Raw genomic sequence first — 12,590 nt, 5'->3', positions numbered from 1 at the left:
GGGCTGGAAGTCCAAGATCAAGGTGTTGGCAAGTTTGATTCTTTGGTTTGCAGGTGGCCTTCTTCTCTTTGTGTCCTCATATTGCATTTCCAGTATGCATGCACATTGCTGATATCTCCAGCTTGCTAGCCCATCCTGGGATTTGGGATTTGCTAGCCTCCATAATTGTGTGAGCCATTAAAAAAACCAGTCAATTGGACCTTATAGAACCACTTTCTAGGAGCCACCCATCCCACCCAACCATGGTCAACTCCACAGTGTTCTTCTATATCACAGTGGATGGTGAGCCCTTGGGCTATGTCTCCTTCAAGCTGTTGGCAAAGTTCCAAAGACAGCAAGAAGTTTCATGCTCTGAGCACTGGGGAGAAAGGATTTGGTTATAAAGATTTCTGCTTTCACCAGATTATTCTGAGATTTCTGTGCCAGGATGGTGACTTTACATGCCATAGTAGCATTGGTGGCAAGTCCATCTATGGGGAGAAATCCATCTAATGATGAGAATTTCATCCTGAAGCATAGGAGTCCTGGCATCTTGTTCATGGCAAATACTGGACCTAATACTAACAGTTCCCAGTTTTTCATCTGTACTTCCAACACTGAGTGGTTGGATGGCAGGCAGGTGGTCTTTGGTAAGGGGAAAGAGGGCATGAATATTGTGGAAACCATTAATTGGTTTGGGACCAGGAATGGCAAGACCGGCAAGAAGATCACCATTGCTGACTATGAACAAGTCTAATAAATTTGACTTGTGTTTTATCTTAACTACAAGACATTCCTTCTGTAGCTCTGGAGAGCATCCCTTAACCCCCATCTGTTTGAAATATCCTGTAATCTTTGTGCTTTTGCTGCAGTTCTATGAGTTCCATATTTTCTTACTCCCCTCTAAGTCTAGCTTGATTGCAGGGTTAAGTTTATGATTATGAAATAAAAACTAAACAACAAAAACAATCAGTTTCTCTTCACACACGCACACACACACACACACACACACACTATTAGTTCTATTTCTCTGTTTCTCAGGAGAACTGTGATTAAATGCAGTTTTTGGTACCAAGAAATAGAGTACTATTACAATAAATACCTGAAAAAGTAGAAGTGGCTTTGGAATGAGGTAATGAATAAATAGAGAGTGGAAGATTTTTACAGCGCAAGTTAGAAGAAGCCCAGATTTTCTTGAAGGGAGTATTGATAGAAATATGGATATATATATATAGATATATATATATATTTTTTTAAACTGGTGAGGTTTCAGGTAGAAATGAGAAATATGTTACTGGTAACTAACTGGAAGAAAGGCAGTTCTTACATAAAACAGCAAAGAACTTGGCTGAATTGTGTTATAGTGTCCGTGGAAAGCAGGAATCATGGATGATAAACTGGGATATTTAACTGAGGAGATTCCTAAGCAAAATATTGAAGGTGAATCCCAGTTTCTCCTTACTGCTTGTAAAATGTGAGAGGAGAAGATATATAGAAAGAATTATTCAACAAAAAGGGATCAGAACTTGAAGATTTGGAAAATGTTCAGCCAATGCATATTGCAAAAAATAAAGTGTCTTCTGGAGTGAACACTAAGGTTGTGGTTAGAAAGTCATTTGATTGAAGAGATTACAGGTATGACTCATGGATCTAGCAACTGTCTCCACAGAAGCCAAGGATAGAGATGAGATTATATGAGTGGAAACACCTCCAGCTTTGACTGAACGGGGAAGAGATGGGACAAAGTGGAGGAAATCTGTTAAACTTCTGGGAATTCTACAGGATACAACATTAGAGATATCCAGCTGTGAAAGGGTTATCCTTCAAGAAAAGGGAAAAATGGCTCTGAAGGAAATTCAGAGATCAGCAGGGCTGCCACTCCCACCATGGGACCGGAGGGTACAGGTCTGGAAGGTGGGGCTATCTCCTTCTCAGTTTCAGTGGGTCAAGCTCCTGCCCCCTAGGGCCCAGGAGGTGATGCTGCTGCCTTAGTGGGTCCAAAAAACAGGACCCCTTTCTTCTTTCTAATTTCTCCCTTTTGGAATGGATATGTCTTGCCTATATCTGACTCATCATTTTTTGAAGCACATAACTTGTCTTGTTTCATAGGCTGACAGCTGGGGAGAAATTTTATGCCAGAACAAACCATACCTTACTTGAGTCTCACCCACACCTGATTTAGATAATATTTGGATGAGACATTGGACTTAGGTTGGTATTGGAATTGATTAAGACTCTTTGGGCTGTTGGGATAGAGTAAATGTTAAGAAGGGCAGAGTGTTATGGACTGAATTGTGTCTGCCCAAATACATATGCTGAAGCTTTAACCTCAGGTACTTCAGAATGTTACTTATTTGGAAATAGGACCTTTAAAGAGGTGATTAAATTAAAAGGAGGGCATTAGAGATTGCCCTAATCTAATCTGTCTTTATAAGAAGAGGAAATCATGACACAGAAGAGAGATTCAGTGATGTACATACACAGAGGAAGGTCATCCTCAATCAAGAAGAGAGGCCTCAGGAGAAACTTAAGTTGCTGACAAGTTGCTCTTGGGCTTCCAGCCTCCAGAATTGTGAGAAAATAAATTTCTGTCATTTAAGCCATTCAATCTGTGATATTTTGTATGGCAGCCCTAGCAGTCCAATTCAGAGAGTATTTACATATTTAGTGTTTAGATGAGAGCCAACAATTTTCTAAAATTGTTGTACCAATTACAGTTTCAGCAGACATGTATGAAATTTTTTGATCTTCCATCCCAGTGCATCAGCTGTTTCTTATTTTAGCCATTCTGCTGGGCTTCAAGTAGTATCTCACTGTGGTTTTAATTTGCATTTACCTGCTTACTCCTTCTATTGAGTTCTTTCACACATATTTATGGCCTACTTGTGTATATTCTTTCTTGAAATGCCTCTTCAAGTTTCTTGTCTATTTTTTAATTGGGTTGTCATTTTTCTTACTTAGCAGCAGCACATGGTAACTTTGAAATGCAAGAATTTGAGAGTTTCCTAGAAAACAAAAATCACAAATAGAAAGGGGTGCTCAGATTCCACTATTTATTAGATATTTTAACTCCACACCCATATTCAGGTAGTCCAGTACAAATATTTTATTTTACTTATTTTTTTAAAAGATTTTATTTATTTATTTGACACACAGAGAGAGACAGAGAGTAAGCAAGCACAAGCAGGTGGAGCAGGAGAGGGAGAAGCAGACTCTCCACTGAGCAGGGAGTCCAATGTGGGGCTTGATCCCAGGACCCTGGGATTGACCTGAGCCAAAGGCAGATGCTTAACTGACTGAGCCACCCAGGTGCCTCCAGCACAAATATTTTAATAAATATTCTTGTACTTGATAGCCAGTTATGGTAGTAACCAATGGTGGTTGGGGTGGGGCGGTTGTATTTCACAGGCTAATAGTTTTCAAACTATTCCCCATCTTTATGGTTTTGAAGAGGGACTTTGGAATCATCTCCAAGGTCAGTGTCTGGGTAGTGGGGCTCCAGACCCTTGGCCTCAGTTTTAGTCAGAGTTCTGTCTTTGTTTCCATTTCAAGAAAGAGTTCTACCGCTTAAAAAATAAAAGTCAGACCACCACTGCTTAGAAGGAGGGGCAAATGCAGTTCATGTCCATCTATGATGTGCCAACTTCTCCAAATTCATTTCCTCTGGGGGTATTCTTTAAGTAGATAATTTCTTTCTCACTTGATCTCATTCATGATTAGAATCCACTCTTGTCCTACTTGAATTTCTGCCATGTTCTGGAAATTGCCATTAATTTGGATGGTCCTCTGGAGTTTTGTCTTGAGAGGATGGTCTTCAGCCAACTCCTGGAACTCCTTCATTACGAACAGGCACTTAATTATTTCCTTTCAGAATCCTTTTCAGTGAAAATCTTTCTCAGTGGAAAATTGTGCTAGTAGACAGTGATCCTCTGGCTTATACTGTCCATTTTTACTAATTTGTAGGATTCATTTGTGTAGTTCAAAATTATGAGACTTACAAACAACAGAAACAGCACTATTTGAATTCCAAAGTTAAGTTTAACTCATTAATATAATAATCAAAAGCAATTATGATTAACTCGGTGTCTTTAATCCATAGTGTCTAATTCTGAGTGGAAAGGGAGGTTAATGATCACCTCCAAAGGAGGATCACAGGTGACTGGGAGAATAGGGAGGGATTAAGGAATGGGAATTCATAATAAGGAAGAAGAGCAGGTTCAATGGGTTTTAAGTGCATGGGAGAGGTAGAAGTCAAGAAAGTTCTTGCCAGGAGAAGCACTTCCAAAAAGAAAATTCTGGAGGTGGAACAAGTCTAAGCAATGACAAACTTCAAGATGTGACATTGCTAGTGGGTGGCTCATGGAGTGAGATGAAGGCCAGTAGAATTGAGAAGGTCATCTTTGTGAAGCAGATGGTTAGATGGATTACCCATGTGCCTGCTTTGGTCAATTAGATTTCTAATACTCTAAGTACATTCTCTAAGTGTTATAATAGTAGCTTAAAAATGACACTGCTTCTCCTAATAAAAGGTATCTTGTGAAATTTTCAACTATACTAGGTCTCATATTCTGTTACTGACCTAGCTCCAGGATGAGCATGATTAGAAAATAAGATCAATAAGGGTCATGGAAGATGAAGTAGATAGGATAGTTGGCTGCCACATTGTGGAGGTGCTGAGGACTTAACTTGGTTGGGATTTTTAAATTAAGATTTTGTTTGGTCTTGCTCACTGATGGCAAGAGTGGATGGAAACCAATCCCTCTCCCTGTGGTTACTGCCTCCTACTCACAGCCAGGCTGGCAGGTATGGCCTGAAGGGCTCTGCCACAGTCCTGGATGCCCAAGCAGAGCACAGCAGGATTTCTTTGTTGCCTTAAAACAATCAGATTTTAGAAGACTCAGGAACTACGGTTATGATTGATGTCTCTAGGAAAATTCAGAAAATCAGTTTAGAACAGTGTTAAGTGTACCTGGAAATTAACTAAAGATGAAGGAAAAAAGTCTCCATTTTAGCCAGATGGGCCTAGCTAGAATATGACATATAGTATACTTAATCACCATGATTTATATTTTCTTCAGAAAAGGTTATCAAAGGGTATATGTGGTAATAAAGTCCATAGTGTGACTCTGCTGACAGAGAGAAGATGGAGGTCAGTTGAGTTGAGGAAGCCAGGTTGTTATCGAGCCATTTTGTCAGATATATTACCAATATGGAAGTTTTGACCAATTAGAAATGAGGGACAATTAGGCAGTAGATAATAAGAATTATTCAGGGGTGCATTTTATTGATCAAAAGAGTGAGTATATTAGCTTCTTACAGATGCTTTAACAAAGCCCCACAGATTGTGTGACTTAAAACAATATAAATTTATTCTTTCCCAATTCTGGAGGTTAGGAGTCTGAGATAAAATTGTTGTTAGGGCCATTCTGAGACTCTGAGTTGAATCCTTCCTTGCCTCTTAGCTTCTGGTAGTGACCATCAATCCATTATGTTCCTGGAATTGGAGCTGCACCATTCCAATCTCTCTCTCTCTCTCTCTCTCTCTCTTTTAATGACATTTAAATCTTTTCTTAGGAAAATAATTGCCCCTTTTTTGTTGCTTTCTTGATTGTTTTGTTTATCTGTTTTGTTTTGTTTTTAGTGTACTTTTCTTTAAGTCAGCCAGATTGTAAAAATCCTCCCAGGGTCAAATACTTCAGATAAGCCACCAATTCCATTTATTTCTTGACAATATTCTTCCTAAGCCCCTCTGTCTCCTATCATAAGAAAAAATAGGTCAATATCCCTTATGAATATAGATGTAAAAAAATTCTCATAGGACACTCCTATTACCTCTAGGTTTATTGCACAGCCATCTTCCCCTCACTATTATCTTGGAGACTTGCTTTGCCTCTCATCTTTATTGGACCCCCTAATTCAAGAATCTTCCTCTCTCTTTATTTACTACCTCATTTTGGTGGAGATCATACTACAGGAAGTTTCTAAGGAAAGGTACATGAAAGGTAAATTTAAAAAAATTCTTCATGTATAAAAATGTCTCTATTTTCACTTTTGATTGGTGGTTGAAGATAGTAACTATCATCATCCAGATTCTAATATGGTTGCTGACAAGTCTGATGTCATTCTATTTATTTCTCATCAAGTTCACTGAGTCTTTTCTCATCTCGTGTTTAGTCTGCCGACTCATTCAATGAAAAAATTCTTTGATGTCATGTTTTTAAATTTCTAATTTTTCCATTTGATCCTTTCTTATAGTTTTTATGTTGTAATATGAGTCAGAATATCATTCCTTTTTCATGGGTGAATAATATTCAGTATGTATATATATACATCACATTTATATATATCACTTTTTGTTTACCCATGCATGCATTTTGTGTCATATCCAAGTAACCATTAAACCTAAGGTTATAAAGATTTTCCCTTGTTCTAAGAGTTTTATAATTTTAGTTCTTACATTGGTATCTTTGATCCATTATAGTTAATTTTTGTATACAGTATAAGAGTTCAATTTCATTCTTTTGGATGTGGATGTGCAATTTTCTCAGCACTTTTTGTTTAAGCACTTGTTCTTTTTTCTTTGAATTCTCCTGGCAGATTTGTTGAAATCAATTGCCTATAGATACAAAGGTTTCTCAGTTATATTCCATTAGTTTACATGTCTATTCTTATGACAATATCATGCTGTTTTAACTACTATAGACTTGTAGTAAGTTTTAAAATCAGGAAGGTTGTGTCCTCCAAATTTATTTTTCTATTTTAAGATTGTTTTAGCTATTTAGAGTTCCTTGAAATTCCATATGAAATTTAGGATGTATTTTTTTGTTTGTTTCTTAAAAAAGCACCATTGAGATTTTGATAGGGATTGCATTAAATCTGTATGTTGCTTTGGGTAGTATTGTCATCCTAACAACATTAAGCATTCCAATCCATGAACTTGGGCTATCTTTCCATTTATTTCTGTCTTCTTTAATTGCTTTTAGCAATATTATGTAGTTTCCATTGTATAGGTCTGTATCTTCTTGGTTAAATTTTATTCCTAAGTATTCTATTCTTTCATGCTATTGTAAGTGGAATTATTTTTTTAAATTTTGTTTTTGGATAGTATATATAGAGATATACAAATAATTTTTATGTGTTGATTTTGGGCCATGCGACTTTACTGAATTCATTTATTGGCTCTAAGAGAATTTTTGTAGATTCTTTAGGGTTTTCTACATAATTAATCATGTCATTAATGAAGATATAATTTTACTTCTGCCATTCCAATTTTGATGCCTTTTATTTCTTTTCTTACCTAATTGCTCTGACTAGAACTTCATGTATTACATTGAGTAGATGCAAAAGTGGGCATCCTTGTTTTGTCTCTGATATTAGGGGGGACACTTTTAGTCTTTCATCATAAGAATGACATTATTATGGTTTTTTTTTTAAAGTATGGTTATTATGATGTTGAGGAAACTTCCTTCTATTCCTAGTTTATTGCATATTTTTATTATGAGAGAGTGTCAGAATTTGTCAAATGTTTTTTTTTTTGCGTCAATTCAGATGACCATGTAGTTTCTTTCTCTTCATTCTATTAATGTGGTATATTACATTGATTGATTTTCTCGTGTTGAGCTATTCTTTCAGTCTTGGATAAATCCACTTGGTCATGATATATAATCTTTTTAACATGCTGCTGAACTTGATCTACTATTGATCTACTATTTTGTTGAGGATTTTTACATCTATATTCATAAGGGATAATGGCCTATATTTTCCTATAATGTCTGTCTGAATTTGGCATCAGAGTAATGTTGGCCTTATTAAGTGAGTTAGGAATTATTTCCTCCTTTTCAATTTTTTGGAAGAGTTTGAAGGTGAGGCTAATTTTTTAAATGTTTCATAGAATTCATCAGTGAAGCCATCAAATTCTGTGTGTCTCTTTATTGGGAGGCTTTGATTTACTGATTGAATTTTCTTACTTGTATGTTCTTTCAGACATTTTATTCCTTCTTGAATCCATTTTGGTAGATTGTACGTTCCTAGGAATCTGTCCATTCCATCTAGGTTATCTATCCAATGTTAGTGCACATTGTTCATAGTATTCTCTTGTAACTATTTTTATTTATGTAAAGTTGATAGTAATTTTTATTATCTTCCTTATTTATCTCTGCTATCATCTTTATTATTTCCTTCCTTTGATAGCTTTGAGTTTAGTTTGCTTTTCCTTTTATTGTTCTTTAATGTATAGAGTTAGGTTATTGATTTGAAATCTTTATTATTATTATCTTTTTAAAGATTTTTTTAAGATTTTTTTTATTTATTCGTGAGAGAGAGAGAGATTGAGGCAGAGACACAGGCAGACGGGGAAGCAGGCTCTACACAAGGAGCCTGATGTGGGACTCGATCCTGAGTCTCTAGGATCATGCCCTGAGCTAAAGACAGACGCTCAACCGCTAAGCCACTCAGGCGTACCTCTTCTTTACTAATATGTAGGCTCTTATTGCTGTAACTTTTCCTCTGAACACACTTTTATATATCCCAGAAATTCAGGTATGTTGTGTTTTCATTTTCATTTATCTGTAAGTATTTTCTAATACCTGTTTTTTGTTTTTTTTGTTGTTGTTGTTTTTTGCTTTTTTATTCATGAGAGAGAGAGAGAGAGAGAGAGGCAGAGACATAGGCAGAGGGAGAAGCAAGCTCCATGCCGGGAGCCCCACGTGGGACTCAATCCCGGGACTCCAGGATCATGCCCTGGGCTGAAGGCAGACGCTAAACCGCTGAGCCATCCAGGGATCCCCGGTAAGTATTTTCTAATATCTCTCATGATTTATTCTTTGGCCCAGTGGTTGTTTAAGAATGTGCTGTTTAATTTCCACTTATTTGTGAATTTGCTAGTTTACCTTCTGTAATTAATTTCTGGTTTCATTCCATTGTGGTCTGAGAAGATAGTTTGTATTATTTCAACATGTTAAAATTGTGATTTGTGTGTGTGTGTGACCTAACATGATCTATTCTAGAGAATGTTCCATGTGCATCCAAAAGAAATGTATGGTTTGCCATTGTTGGGTGGAGTACTCTATCTATATATACCTCTTAGGTCTAATTGGATTATAATGTTGTATAAATCCACTGTTTCCTTATTGATCTTCTGTTTGTGTTCTTTTCATTATTGAAAGTGTGTGTGAGGTGAAGTCTCATACTATTATTGTTGAATTGTCTGTTTCTCCTTTCAATTCTGTCAATATTTGCTTCATATATTTTGGGGGTCTTTTTTTGGTGCTTATACAGTTATAATTATTATATTTTCTTGGTATGTTGACTCTTTTATTAACATATAATGCCATTCTTGTCTTTTATAAGCTTTTCACTTAACACCTATTTTTGTCTGATATTAATATAGTCAACCCACCTCTCTTTTTGTTACTATTTGCAAGAAATTGTATTTTTCCATCCTTTCACTTTCAACTTATTTGTATCTTTGGATATCAAATGAATCTTTTGTGAGCAGCACAAAATTGAATCATGTAAATCTTTTTAAAGAAAAAATGTAATTATCTCTGTCTCTTTATTGGAGAGTTTAATCATTTACTTTTAAAGTAATTACTTATGAAGGAGGACTTATATCTGCCGTTTTGCTATATTTTTCTGTATGTCTTATACCTCTTTGTTCTTCATTACCTTCATTACTACTTTCTTTTGTGTTTAATTGATTTTTTGTAGTGTATTTTTAAAATTTTCTTCTCCTTTTCTTTTGTATATATACTTCTTAGGTATTTCTTTAGTACCACCTTGAGGATTACCATTAACATCTTAAATATAACAATCTAGTTTGAATTAATACCAACTTAGCTTCAATTACATAAACTCTGCCACTATATAGCTCTGCTTTTATACAGCTATTCTTCAGTTCCCCTTTATATTGTTTCTGTTGCAAATCATTCTATATTGTGTGCCAATTAGCATAAATGAATACTTTATGAATTTATCTTTTAAATTATGTAGGAATAAAATGAAATTTACAAACAAGAAGTATAGTAACATTGTTATATTTGTCTATGTAATTACCTTTACTGGAGTTCTTTATTCATATGGCTTGAGTTACTGTCTAGTAACCTTTTCTTAAAGCTCAAGGACTTTTTTTTTTAGCATTTCTCATAAGACAGGTCTGCTAGCAAAAGATCCCACAGTTTTTGTTTATCTGGAACTGTTTTAATTTCTTTTTCATTTTTGAAGGATAGTTTTGTTGGATATAGAATTCTCAGTTGACAGGGGTTTTTTTCTTTCCGTACTTAAAATATATCACCCTACTCCCTGTGGCTTCCAGAGTTTCTTTCGAGAAATCAGTTATTAATCTTATTGAAGATCCCTTGCATATGATGAGTTGTTTCCTGCTGCTTTAAGGTTCTCTCTTTGTTTTTGTCTTTTGACAGTTTGATTATATATCTCAGTGTGGAAGTCTGAATTTATCCTATTTGGTGTTCATTGAACTTCTTGTATGTGTAAATGCATGTACTTCATCAAATTTAGGGGACATTTTTGGCCATTATTTCTTCAAATATTCTCTCTCTCTGCCTCTCTCTCTCTCTCTCTCTCTCTCTCTCTCTCTCTCTCTCTCTCCCTTCTTGGACTCCCATAATGCTTATTTTGCTATACTTGCTGTGTTGCATAGGTCTCTTAGGCTCTACTCATTTTTATTCTTTTTTTCTTTCTGTTCTTCAGACTGGGTAAATTCAATAATCTTATATTCAAGTCCACTGATTATTTTTTCTGCCAATTCTAATATGCTGTTGAATCCCTCTGGTGAAGTTCTATTTTCGTTATTGTACTTACAAGTTCTAGAATTTCTATTTGGTTCCTTTTTATTTATTTATTTTTAAAAAGATTCTATTTATTTATTTGTGATAGAGAGTGAGTGAGCACAAGCAGGGGGGAGGAGCAGAGAGAGAGGGAGAAGAAAACTCCCTGATGAGCAAGGAGCCCGATGGAGGACTCGATCCCAGGACCCTGGGATCATGACCTGAGCCAAAGTAGACACTTAACCAACTGGGCCACACAGGCACCCTGTTTGGTTCCTTTTTATAATTCCTATCTTTTTACTAATGTTCTCAATTAATTAATACACCACTTTCCTAAGTTCTTTGTTCATGGGCTCCTTTAGCTTTTTAAACATATTTAAGACCATTGACTTAAAAAGTCTTTGTATAGTAAGTCCAATGTCTACACTTACTTGGAGGTGATTTCTGTTGACTTACTTTTTTGCACGAATGGGCCATATTTACATGATTCATTGTACACCTTGAATTTTTTTTGTTGAAAAATGAGCATTTTAAAATTACAATTAATATTTTGATATTTTAATAGTATTTTTTGTATAATGAAATTAACTTCCCTCAGGGTTTGCTTCTGTTACTTTTTGATGGCTTCAATTGTAAGGTTTTTTAGTGACTTTCCAAACAATTTTTTTTTTAAGTCTGTATTCTTGGTCATATGTGGTCACTAACATCTGTCTTGTTATTTCACAGGTCAGCCAGTGACCTGAGAGAGATTTCCTTAAATGCCAAGGGCCAAAAGGGAGAAAAAAATTACTCTCTCAGTTTTTGCAGATTAACTATTAGCCGGGGGATTCTCCAGTGATAAGCCAGGGCACTATATGGCTTTGCTTTAGCCTTCATTCTCTGCTTTCAGGGAGCTCACAGATCCACCAGAGGCCTATATGAGACCCCTGGCAAAAGCAACCTACACCAGGACTGTGGGCCATCATTCCCATAGCTGCTGCTATCTCTATACTAGGGAGTGAGGTAGTGGTCAAGTATGCAAAAATGCCACAAATGCCTTCTTACTGAAATTCAGTTGACTGCCCTCTTCTTCATTTATAAAGTGTTATAAATTTCAGATTAGTTTCCAGAGTTCAAAACAAAAGTTGATTTTGTCGATATTTGTTAATTTCTGCTTGTTTCAGTGGAGGGATCATTTCTTTAAGTGCCCTATTCTACCATTTCACATGATGTCACTCCTGTATTTAAAAAAATTCTGTTGTCATACGTTTAATTTCCTAAAGTTTTATTCCATTTACATAACATTTCTAATTTTATGAAAATGATATTATGTAATCTCTATGAGAATACTAATTAGAGTAGAAGGTTTGGGGAGATTTGTTTTTTACTCCATGAACTTTCTTTCATCTGATTTCCATTTTTCAGTTTGTTTTGTTTTTTTTTATGTGGGGGAGGGGCAGAGGGAGAGAGATAATCTTAAGCAGGCTCCATGCCCAGCACAGAGCTTGGTCTAGGGCTCAATCTCACAACCTTGAGATCATGACCTGAGCCAAAATCAAGAGTTGGACACTTAACCAACTGAGCCAACCAGGCACCCTGTCCTTTATCTTTTAAAAAAAAAGCATTCCTCATAGATCTTATTGACTATTAATATTTAAGAGTAACATACTACAAAGTTGACTACAATCTCTATATGTATGAATGGCATTTTGGTAGTAAATCTCACCATAGATGACTGAGTGGAATCCTAGCTCTTTTGTTAGAGGACTGGGATTCTCACTGTTTGGTATGTAGACATTCAATTCTGTTTTCAGAACTATTGTACCCTGTCAATGGCTGTCATTTGTG

At 35.8% G+C, this 12,590-nt stretch overlaps 1 pseudogene; it reads left to right on the top strand.

Annotated features, from left to right (window-relative positions):
• The first annotated feature begins 242 nt into the window (after positions 1-242).
• On the top strand, positions 243-736 carry LOC112670107 (peptidyl-prolyl cis-trans isomerase A-like; annotated as a pseudogene).
• Positions 737-12,590: the final 11,854 nt, after the last annotated feature.

This window comes from Canis lupus, chromosome 25, assembly GCF_003254725.2.
Source record: "Canis lupus dingo isolate Sandy chromosome 25, ASM325472v2, whole genome shotgun sequence".
Taxonomy (NCBI): Eukaryota; Metazoa; Chordata; class Mammalia; order Carnivora; family Canidae; genus Canis; species Canis lupus.
This window is presented reverse-complemented; position numbering and strand designations above follow the sequence as displayed.